At 41.4% G+C, this 12,226-nt stretch overlaps 1 long non-coding RNA gene across 1 annotated transcript; it reads left to right on the top strand.

Annotated features, from left to right (window-relative positions):
• Positions 1-389: 389 nt before the first annotated feature.
• Positions 390-11,730, top strand: LOC134343485 (uncharacterized). Its single transcript, XR_010017240.1, has 3 exons — positions 390-433; positions 2,819-2,908; positions 11,548-11,730. It is a non-coding gene; the product is annotated as an uncharacterized LOC134343485 (long non-coding RNA).
• The last annotated feature ends 496 nt before the right edge of the window (positions 11,731-12,226 follow it).

The following is a 12,226-nucleotide window of genomic DNA, read 5'->3' as shown; positions in this document are numbered from 1 at the left end:
CAAACAGTTTCATTTATTTTCACTCTCCCTGTTACATCAGGTTGTAGACAGCAGAACAGCCCCAAAAGACCCAAGGGACAGTTTGGGGCGTCCTAAAATAATGCCTGTGTTAGTGGGAGCAGGCGGACCACACCCTACACAGGCAACACCACTGGGGGTGGGGGGAGGCATTATTCTTTTACATTCAACTGAGCACGTGGACATTGATCTATGTGTTTCACTAGACATTTGTTGTGAAATGAAACTGTAGGATGTTAAAATCCCTGTTTAAAATGCTCCAAATCTGCATGTGAAATAACTATTGTGCTCTTGTCACGTGATTATCCCCCCCCCCCACCCCCAGACCAACAGTAGAATTTCCTGGTCCTTCTCGGCCAGGTGGAGGCAGATTTAAACCCTCAGTCTGGCCGGGCTTTGCTGGAGACGGGTGGAGGTTAGATTTGACAGTTGTTGAATAGTTATATTGGAAAGTTAAAGACAAAGTGTGTTGTGGTGAAAACCTCTCTATATTTGTAAATTGTTGTACGTGCATGTTTATTTTCATTTATCTGTTTGTAGATACAATTTTCCTTCACAACTTTGGGCAGCTTTTGATTTTTTTAAATCACCTGGCACTAAACAAAACCCCTTTGCACTAATGTGCTGTTGGGGCATGCCAGCTGTTTTTCTTTAACTGGTGACTCTCATCGGGCACACTTACCCACATCTGATAGCAAGGTGTGACACTCAATAATAAACACATGCAGTTTGGGTGATTGCTTTGTGGAGAGCCTGCATCCAGTTCACAGAAGTGACCGTGGAGCTTCACAGTGCCTTCTACTTTAATCCACTTGCACCTTTGACCTTCCTGCTTGAGGTCTCAGCTTCTCTCTGGTCACATTGCAGCCTCCTGGATTCGATATTGAATACTTCAACTTTGGCCAAACTCTCTTTCTTTCTATCTGAATTGGCCACTACCACCTGTCAATATTTTGACTCAGTTTTTCTTTTTCCATATTTCTAATCTGGCCCTTGCTATTAGCACCACATTAAACAGATAGCAACATAATCTACTATATGACTGCTGCATTTAACTATTTGGTCTCATTATATCAGAAGATTTCCCTTTATACTATCTATTATCACTGTACTTGCTCTGTGACTGAACCTAATTTGTTTCCACTCTTTCCCAGTTCTGATGAAGGGTCCCAGACCTGGAACTCTTACGGTTTCTCATTCCATGCATTCTGCCTTTCCTGTTGAGTGACTCCAGCATTTTCTGATTTTATTTCAGATCTGTGGCATCAAACAATCTTCTGAAGCGATTCAGTGGGGAGAGCAGCATCTGCGAGAGGAAAGACATTTTCAACTTATTGGGTCCTGTCGCAGGATTTTTTTCCCAAAGCATCAATAATATATTTCCTCCCATAGATCCAGCTTGGCAGCATCTGTAGTCTCTTTTGTCTCCACTGGAGCATTTTCAGCCCATGATGGTGTGCCGAATTTTTAACCTCTTCCAAGTCAATCTAAAGCTTCCTTCCCGCATGAACCTCCACATTTTTTTCTTTCATCCATGTGCCTTAAAACTATTTGGTGTCTCTAAACTGCTTTGAGGTATCATATGATTGTAAATGCTTTGAAGTCTCATATCGCAATATTCGTATCATTTTGATCTTTCTATGTCATCCAGAAAATACTCATGCTCATGGAGGCACAATTTAAATTCCCCGTTGAAGATGTGCTACCTGCCTTATTTTGGTCAGAATGTATGCTGCCAAAACCTGTATATAAAAAAAAAATTACTGTGTACTCAGCTTATGCCCTTTTGCCGAATTCTGAGCAATTTTATTTTGAAAGTTCAGAGGGGCAAAGTGCAGAATTTGGTCTCGCCAGTAATAGGGCCCAGCAATACTCGCTGTAAGATTTGTAAATACCACACCACCTGAAAAGTTGAGATAGATAGGTTCTTGATTAGCCGGGGCAGCAAAGGGTATATGGGGAGATGGAAAGGGAGTGGGGATGACTGGAAGAATCGGATCCGCCCATGATTGAATGGCAGTGCAGACTTGATGAGCTGACTTCTGCTCCTATATCTTGTGTGGTCTTATGAAATATCTTCTCCTTCTTTGCTGGATTCAACCCAATTTGGGAAATGTGGCCTCCCAACATAGCAGTTCTCTATTTCTCAGGCAGTTCTAATGTCAAAGAACTTGTAAAATTTCACGTGAAAATTGCTCCCTTTAAACAGTAAAAAGGTGAGTCTTGAAATAAGGTGGGATGCAGCATTACTGTTTCCTTAGCACACTAAATGCTGGAGGAACTCAGCAGATCAGGCAACATCTAAGGAAATAAATAACTAGTCGACATTTCAGGCCAAGACCCTTTTTCAAACACTACTGTTTCCTTGCAATTTTCCAATATGTTATTCTTGACCACAGCTCAAGTTAGGGTAGGAAGGTGGGGGAAATTTGGGAACTAATGTTGTGTAGTTTTTTATTTGGACCCTTTCAAAGCCCAAGCTTCAGACCACTAATTATCACAGAAATGGGTTAATCACTTTACTGACAGTTTCTGAATTATTCTGAAATCCTAGATTATAATAAACAAAAGTGCCTCTGTTTATAAATGTCATATTAAAAACTGAAAACATCAAAGAATAATACAAGTAGTAAGGAAATATAGACTAGCAATCAAAACAAAGATAATCATGCAATATTGCATTCTTTTTAAATCCCCAGCTGCGCATTTAACTCAATGTCTGATGTTTTATTCTTAATATTGCTACAGATTTTTGAAATAATCCATGGATGACCATTTGTAATTTAATGTGTTTTTTCAGGAACTGCCCGTTGTCTCTGAATTCCCTCCTTGAACATCTCAGGCTGTGAAAAGCAGGGAGCTCCAGGGCAAATCGCCAGCATTTCTCCATGTAAGCACCACTAAGTTCATGCTATCCTGTGCAAATATGGAAGTCCTGAATATGCTGACAATTACTGGCAATTTACCAATGATATGCCAACACTAGGCTCCCCAGCGAGGTTGTACGTTTGTACTTAGATTTGGCATTTCACCTCCAGGATATGCATTCAGAATTCTGTGAATGACAAATGCATTAGCTCATTTGTTATTTTTCTGGATCAATCCAGTTTACTTGAATATTATAAATCATTTTGAGTGTTTTATTTGTTTTAATTTTATTCAATGTTTAGAAATATTTAAAACATTTTCAGCAATTTTTAAAATATTTTTGAAAGTGTCGGAATGCATCTGAGTGGCAAGGCATTAGGAAAGATTAATGTCCTTTGTTAAATTGGTCAGCTGGTTTAGGTAATTGATATAAGAGGATATCATAAGTTGTTCTGTTCATCATTGGATCAATAATTTTGTCAAAAAAATAGAAGTTTTTGTGAGATACCTGAAACCCTTGTATGACATATCAGGACCTCAAACTTTATAAACTCTGGATTATGAACTGTATCATATGTAAACTGGCACACAGCAAACAGAAGTTAAGCAGATCAGAATCAGAATCAGGTTTATTATCACCAGCATGTGATGTGAAATTTGTTAAATTAGCAGCAGCAGTTGAATGCAATACATAATCTAGTAGAAAAAAAATAAATAAATAATAGTGTCCAAAGATTCAATGTCCATTTAGGAATTGGATGGCAGAGGGGAAGAAGCTGTTCCTGAATCGCTGAGTGTGTGCCTTCAGGCTTCTGTACCTCCTACCTGATGGGAACAGTGAGAAAAGGACATGCCCTGGGTGCTAGAAGTCCTTAATAATGGACGCTGCTTTCCTCAGACTCTGCTCACTGAAGATGCCCTGGGTACTTCATAGGCTGGTATCCAAGATGGAGCTGACTAGATTTACAGCCTTCTGCAGCTTCTTTTGGTCCTGTGCAGTAGCCCCTCCATACCAGACAGTGATACAGCCTGTCAGAATAATCTGGACATTATAACTGTACAAGTTTTTGAGTATATTTGTTGACATGCCAAATCTCTTCAAACTCCTAATAAAGTATAGCCACTGACTTGCCTTCTTTATAACTACAGTACATTGATATGTTGGGACCAGGTTAGATCCTCAGAGATCTTGACACTGAGGAATTTGAAACTGCTCACTCTCTCCACTTCTGATCCCTCTGAGGATTGGTATGTGTTCCTTCATGTTACCCTTCCTGAAGTCCACAATCAGCTCTTTCGTCTTACTGACATTGAGTGCCAGTTGTTGCTACAGCACCACTCCACTAGTTGGCATATCTCGCTCCTGTATACCCTCTCATCACCACCTGAGATTCTACCAACAATGGTTGTATCATCAGCAATTTTACAGATGGTACTTGAGCTATGCCTAGCCATACAGTCATGTGTATACAGAGAGTAGAGCAGTGGGCTAAGCACACACCTCTGAGATGCACCAGTGTTGATCGTCAGCGAGGATATGTTATCACCAATCCGCACAGACCGTGGTCTTCCGGTTAGGAAGTCGAGGATCCAATTGCAGAGGGAGGTACAGAGGCCCAGGTTCTGCAACTTCTCAATCAGGATTGTGGGGATGGTGGTATTAAATGCTGAGCTATAGTCGAAAAGCAACCTGACGTAGGTGTATGTGTTGTCCAGGTGGTCTAAAGCTGTGTGGAGAGCCATTGAGATTGCATCTGCTTTTGACCTATTGTGGTGATAGGCCAATTGCAATGGGTCCAAGTCCTTGCTGAGGCAGAAGTTCAGTCTAGTCATGACCAACCTCCCAAAGCATTTCATCACTGTCGATGTGAGTGCTACCGGGCAATAGACATTAAGGCAGCTCACATTATTCTTCTTAGGCACTGCTAAAATTGTTGCCTTCTTGAAGCAAGTGGGAACTTCCGCCCATAGCAGTGAGAGGTTGAAAATGTCCTTGAATACTCTCACTAGTAGGTCGGCACACGTTTTCAGTGCCTTACCAGGTACTCCATCGGGACCTTCCGCCTTGCGAAGGTTCACTCTCTTTAAAGACAGCCTAACATCAGCCTCTGAGACGGAGATCACAGAGTCATCAGGTGCAGCAGAGATCTTCATAGCTATAGTTGTGTTCTCCCTTTCAAAGCATGCATATAAGGCGTTGCGTTCATCTGGTAGTGAAGCATCACTGCCATTCATGCTATTGGGTTTTCCTTTGTAGGAAGTAATGTCTTGAAGACCCTGCCAGAGTTGCCGTGCATCCGATGTTGCCTCCAACCTCATTCAAAATTGTCTCTTCACCCTTGAAATAGCCCTCCGCAAATCATACCTAGTTTTCTGGTACAGACCTGGGTCACCAGACTTGAATGCCACAGATCTAGCCTTCTGCAGATGATGTACCTCCTGGTTTATCCACGGCTTTTGGTTTGGGAATGTACAGTAAGTCTTTGTGGGCACACACTCATCCACACTGGTTTTAATGAAGGTAACAACTGCAGCGTACTCATCCAGGTTCGAAGATGAATCCCTGAATAAAGTCTAATCTACCAATTCAAAGCAGTTCTATAGGTGCTCCTGTGTTGAAAAACCCGTTTCCTTAAGCACACTTGTAATCCTGATCTACGCCCACGCTTTCTCCAAGGTGTCCTCCGTGGGCACTTCCGACCACAATCGGTGTTGTTTCCGTCAGTCTTAAGCTGCAATAATTCATTTAAACACATTAAGACATCTTTATTGACTGTACTGACCATTGGAAGGAGTCGTCTGGGAAAGATTTCCCATTCCATGGGACACTGGAAATGATTACTGAACAAAAAGGACTATGCCAGTGGAATAGTTCCAGGTTCCAATGAAAATGGTATGCAATAAGTGTCCTTGCCAAAGACTTCAAACTACCAAATAGGAGTGATAGGGCTTCAATTGGGAAAGGTATTGGAAGGGAATGTCTACTAATTATGAATCTAAGAATTCCTGAGCTCTACATACCACTCATGTAATGTGTCCTTAAACTGCAGGATACATGCAAAAGGGTCCATTGGTTTCTGTTTGGACAGTGCCAGTTAGTCAGTCTCTTTTAACTGTCCTCATTCACTCTGCCAAAATATACTACTCATTCTCCTGTATTGAATTTAACTGGCCTACTCTGCTCACCTCTTTCAATCCATTACTGATGGTAAAGTTGGAACATCTTTGACCATAAGATATAGGAGCAGAATTAGGCCATTCGGCCCATCAAGTCTGTTCTGTCATTTCATCATGGCTGATCCGTTTCCCTCTCAGTCCCATTCTCCAGGCCTTCTCCCCTTAACCCTTCATGTCCTGACTAATCAAGAATCTATCAACATCTGCCTTAAATATACTCAATTACTTGGCCTCCATAGCTACCTGTAGTAATCAATTCCACAGATTCATCACTCTGGCTAAAGAAATGCTTCCTCATCTGTGTGCCCTTGGGCTTAAATTCCCCCAACATAGGAAATATCCTTTCCACATGCACTCTATCAAAGCCTTCCAACATACAATAGGTTTCAATGAGATCCCCCTCATTCTTTTGAATTCCAGTGAGTACAGGCCAAGGTTGTCAAGCCAAGGAGTGGTAGTGGGGACAAGCTTCCACTACCTAAAAATGCTCCTCACGGCATGCGCCTCAAATAGCCTCTGACAACCAAGTCCAATTCCCGGCCTTCTCGTGTGGCTTAGCCTCTAAGCCCGACGAAACTGTTTCTACTGACAGGAGAAGGGGCAAAGGCGGGTCTTGGCACCTTAAAACCAGTGTTTTGGGTAGATGGAGCTCGTCAGCCTGGGAAGGCAGTCTACCTACGAAAGGGAAAACTCTGATTTCAAACCTCTGCTGCCTTGCGGCCATACCCACTCATGGGAAAGGCTTCGGGAGTAAACCCTGAGGACAAATCTGGAGCTGGAGTCCCTAAGGCAATCCGACGTTGCTTTCAACCTCGCTCTGGCAACTCCTGCGACGTCACTGGTGCCAAGCTGTATTGGCCCTTGCCCTTCCCTTGGACAATGTCGGTGGCATGGAGAGGTGAGACTTTGCTGCTTGGGCAACAGCCGGTCTTCCATACAACCTTGCCCAGGCCTGTGCCCTGGAGAGACTGAAGCAAGACTTTCCAGGCTCAGATCCATGGTCTTGTGAGAGTAATGGATGCCATCCAGTGAGTACTGGCCCAGAGCCATCAAAAGCTCCTCATATGATAAGCTATAATGAGAGCTGATATTATTGAGAGGGAAAAGGAATAATTTGATAGAACACACTGGTGGTCAGATGTAGATGCATCTGACCTCTTTTTCTGTTCCAGCCTCACCAGTGAATTCAGTGGTGTTTTGTCAGTTGCTGAGCCAACTAGACAAACCTGGCCCTTCTGTTTTATGCCAACCATAATACCAGAACTATTTGAATGGTGAGTTAAAAGGTAAGGTTGTTTATTTAAAAAAAATATTTACTTGTCTTTATCTCCGAGTTTATTTATGTTCTATGGGTGGGCCCTACTTCCTACTGCCCGAGGCTTAGTCAGACCACATGACCCACAGGAGTTGCACATTGCAAAAAGTGTGGCTGTGAGGCTACTGCATGGGACAGCTGTGGGCTGTGGTCAGACTCAGCACAATTCAGCCCAATGGATGCAATTAAACCTTACAATTGGATTTAAGATAAAGGCAAGCACCATATTAGCATCTGTGAAGTAACAGAGTGCAATGGTTAAGAAATTAGATCAGCATATAGTAACTTCAGAATTGTTTAATGAGAAATTATAATTAATTTAGAATCAGATAAACAGAATAGCTTCTATTAGAAAGGTGCTGGTTTTTTGAGTGTGTTTGTGATAGTTTTAGACACATATATATAGCTAGGGTACCTAAGACTTTTGCACAGTACTATAGTACGTATTCGACTGTACTGCTGCCACAAAAAAAAAACTTCATGACCTATGTGAGTGATAAACATGATCCTGATATGGAACTCTATTGTGGAAAGACTGGGAAGAGGGAAGAGAGAGGAAGCATGGTTGGAAAAGGGGGAAGGGAGAGGGGAGGGAGTGGGAAGCGCAAGAGACACATTTTTTAATGATCAATTCTTTGCAATCAAATGACCTTGCCTGGTGTCTCAGGGCTAGGTGTGCCACACCCTGGCCCAAGCACTCCTTCTCTACCACCTGTCCCACACCCCTCCAGCGGTGTTCCGCCCTCGCCATTCCAAATATCCTTTACTTCCACAAGATTTGCAAACTCGATCCCTGCTCTGCTTTGACAAATACAGGCCCCCTAGCTATATGTATGTGCCTAAGACTTTAACACAGTACTGAATATCAAAGGTCCATTTTAGATTCAGTATTGAATCATGAACAGCAAGATTTTGTTTCAAGATGTATCTAATAATAATATTGATCCAATCTGTGACTCTCCCCACCATTCTGCACTTGCCCCCAACCGCTTCAAAGCTTCAGCTCTGCAACTATACCTCAAGTGGAATGGCCAGCCAGCCATCCATGTGTCCCATCACCTTGTCAGTTAAGGTTTGTGATCCTTTCAAATGAATGGGTCTGCGCTGGCTGTGGGAGCCACAGATCAGGACAGTACAGAACCCCCTCCACCACACCCAAACCGGGAGTCAATAGTGAGTCCACGTAAACAAGAAAGAGTTTACATCTTTGTGTGGATGACATCAATGAGTTGAAAGAGATATTGTGTATATTACACGTGGAAAATCCATGTGTAAAATAGCAGGAAAAAAACAATGAGTGGGAGAAGGTAAAAAAAAATTGAGTAGGACACAGACTTGGGGAGAAGGTGAAGCAATTATGAAAAAGTAAGTGACCAATGTAAGGCACTGAAGGGAGATTTTATAGAATGCCTATAAGATAACTTTTTAGAGCAGCTTGTGTTTGAGCCTGCTAGGGGATCAGCTATTCTGGATAGGGCAAAGTGTAATGAACCAGATTTGATTAAGGAACTTAAGGTAAAGGAACCCTTAGGAAACAGTGATCATAACATGATAACATAACCTGCAATTTAAGAGCGAGAGGCTAAAGTCAAATGCAACATTATTACAGTGGGAATTATAGAGGCATGAAAGAGGAGCTGGCTGAAGTTGATTAGAAGAGGACACGAGGAGGGATAAGGACACAGAAACAATAACTGGAGTTTCTAGGAGCAATTTGAAATGTGCAGGATAGATACCTCCCAAAGAAGTAGTATTCTAAAGGCAGGATGACACAACCATGGCTGATAGGAAAAGTCAAAGCCATTCATCAAAGCAAAAGAGAGGGCATATAATAGAGCAAAAACTAAAGGAAGTTAGAGGATTAGGAAGTTTTTAAAAACCAATAGAAGGCAACTAAAACGCCATAAGGAGTGATTTGATTAAATATGCAGGTAAGCTAGCCAATAATATCAAAGAGGATACCAAAAGTTTTCTTCATATACTTAAAGAGTAAAAGAGGTGAGACTAGATAATAGACCACTGGAAAATTACGCTGGAGAGGTAGTAATGGGGGCAAGGAAATGCCTGATGAACTGAATCAATATTTTGCATTGGTCTTCACTGTTGAAGGCTCTTACAGTACATCGAAAGTTCGAGAGTGTCAGGGGGAAGAAGTGAATGCAGTTGCTATTACTAGGGAGAAGATACTTGGGAAGCTGAAAGGTGTGAAGTTAGATAGGTCATCTGGGCCATTTGAACTGTACCCCAGTGTTTGAGAGAGATAGCTGAAGAGATTGTGGATGCATTAGTAATGATCTTTCAAGAATCATTGGATTCTGGCATGGTTACACAGGACTGGAAAATTGCAAATAACCCTCCACTCTTCAAGAAGGGAATGAGCAGAAGAAAGGAAATTACATGTTGTTAGCTGAACCTCAGTGGTTGGGTAGATGTTGCTAAGGATGAGGTTTCGGGGTATTTGGAGGCACATGGTAAAACAGGCCAAGGTCAGCATGCTTTCTTTAAGGGAAAATCTTGCCTGACAAATCTGTTGGAATTCTTTGAGGAAATATCAAGCAGGATAAACAAGGAGAATTGATGGATGCTGTGTACTTGGATTTTCAGAAGGCCTTTGACAAAGTGCTGCATATGGGGCTGCTTAGCAAAATAAAAGCCCATGCAATTACAGGAAAGATATTAGCATGGATGGAGCATTGGCTGATGGGCAGGAGGCAAAGGGTAGGAATAAAGGGGGCAATTTCTGGTTGGTTGCCAGTGACTAGTGGTGTTCCATAGGTTTGGTGTTGGGACTGCTTCTCTTTGTGTTGTATGTCAGTGATTTTGATGACAGAATTGATGGCTTTGTGGCCAAGTTTGTGGATGATACAAAGATAGGTGGAGGTGTAGGTAGTGTTGTAGACATAGTGAGGTTGCAGAAGGACATAGACAAAATAGAAGAATGGGCAAAGAAGTTGCAGATGGAATACAGTGTCAGGAAGTACATGGTCATGCACTTTGGTAGAAGAAATAAAATAAAATTCAAAACTCTGAAGTGCAAAGGGACTTGGGAGTCCTTATTCAAGATTCCTTAAAGATTAACTTGCAGGATGAATCTGTGGTGAGGAGGCAAATGTAATATTAGCATTCATTGCAAGAGGACTAGAATATAAAAACAAGGATGTAATGCTGAGGCTTTATAAGAAATTGATGAGACCTCACTTGGAGTATCGTGAGCAGTTTTGGGCCCCTTATTTAAGAAAGGGTGTGCTGACATTGGAGAGAATCAAATGAGCTTCATGAAAATGATTCTGGGAATGAAAGACTTATCATATAAGGACCGTTTGATGGATTTGGGCCTGTACTTGCTGGAATTTAGAAGAACGAGAGGAGATCTCATTGAAACCTATTGAATGTTGAAAGGCCTAGTAGAACAGAGAGGATGTTTCCTATAGTGGGGGAGTCTAGGACCAGAGGGAACAACCTCAGAATAGAAAGACGTCTATTTAGAACAGAGGTTGGGAAGAATTCCTTTAGCCAGAGTGTGGGGAATCTGTGGAATTTGTTGCCACAGGTGGCTGTAGAGGCCAGGTCGTTGGGTGTACTTAATGCAGAGGTTTTACTTAATGCAGAGGTTTATAGATTCTTGATTAGTCAGGGTGTGAGAGATTACAAGCAGAATTGGATCAGCCACGATTAAATGGCAGAGCAGATTTGATGGGCCTAATTCTGATCCTATATCATATGGTCTTAAAACATACAAAAATGAGAAAAGACAGATTGCAGTGTAGATAATTAGAAAAGAAATGAGTCTAAGGGATTTTCCACAGGCAAGTGAAATCTTTGGTCACCTACCTGTAATGCACTTCTTTCTCACTGAACGGTCCCAGCAGAATGTAGCTGAGGCTAGCAAAAATTATTATCAAGTTGATCCTCTATGATGGTTTTGGTAGTTTCCTGCTACACTGGCTTCCAAATAAGCTACCATTTAAAAAGGAATATTTGCAAATGTCTGACTGTGACAAACATCCAAAAGTACTCTGCAGAGAAATTAAAGCATTATTAAAGCAATTAAAATCAAAACATCTACTAATATTTGTAACTATTGAAAACAATTAATCTAAATCAATCTAAACCTAAGCTATCTTGTATAAAAAATAACTTCTGCCTTTTCCTGCCATTAATTTCAATAGGTCCACTGGATCTCAGTGAGCAGATTTTCTGGTCCAAGAGTTGAGCACCTGAGGACAGCTGCATTTTTGGACTCCTCTATGTGGAAGATCAATACTACAAGTTGCTCTCTGAAAACTGAATATATGAGGAAACATGGAAGGACGGTATCACAGAAAACATTTCAAAGTTCAAAGTAAATTTATTATCCAAGTACTTTGTACATATATGTCTCCATGTATATCCCTAAGATTCATTTTCCTGAAACAGGATCAAGGAAAAATCAACCAGAGGGCAGAAGACAACAAGATGTGCAAATGAAAATATAAATAAATAACAATAAATAACTAGGACATGTGATAACAAGATAGAGACCATAAAATAAGATCATTAGTTGTGAGAACAACTCAATGGATAAGTGTATTTATCCCATTTTGTTCAAGAGCCTGATGGTTGAGGGGCAGTAACTGTTCCTGAACCTGAGGCTCTTGTAGCTTCTGTCTGATGGCAGCAGTGAGAAAAGAAAATGGCCTTTAATTACATCGGGAAAATCGGGATGCTTGAAAAGTGTCTTTTTCCAAAGCCATCAGTGATAATATAATGAATAGCACACTACATATTCATTTTTCATGATAGATAAAAGTTAGAATCCTGACTCTCCAAAGGAACTACACTTGAATCAAGGCCAAAAGCACTGCATAA

Source organism: Mobula hypostoma, chromosome 3 (genome assembly GCF_963921235.1).
Source record: "Mobula hypostoma chromosome 3, sMobHyp1.1, whole genome shotgun sequence".
NCBI classification, from domain to species: Eukaryota; Metazoa; Chordata; class Chondrichthyes; order Myliobatiformes; family Myliobatidae; genus Mobula; species Mobula hypostoma.
Note: the sequence above shows the minus strand (reverse complement) of the source record. Positions and strands in the feature narration are given on the sequence as shown.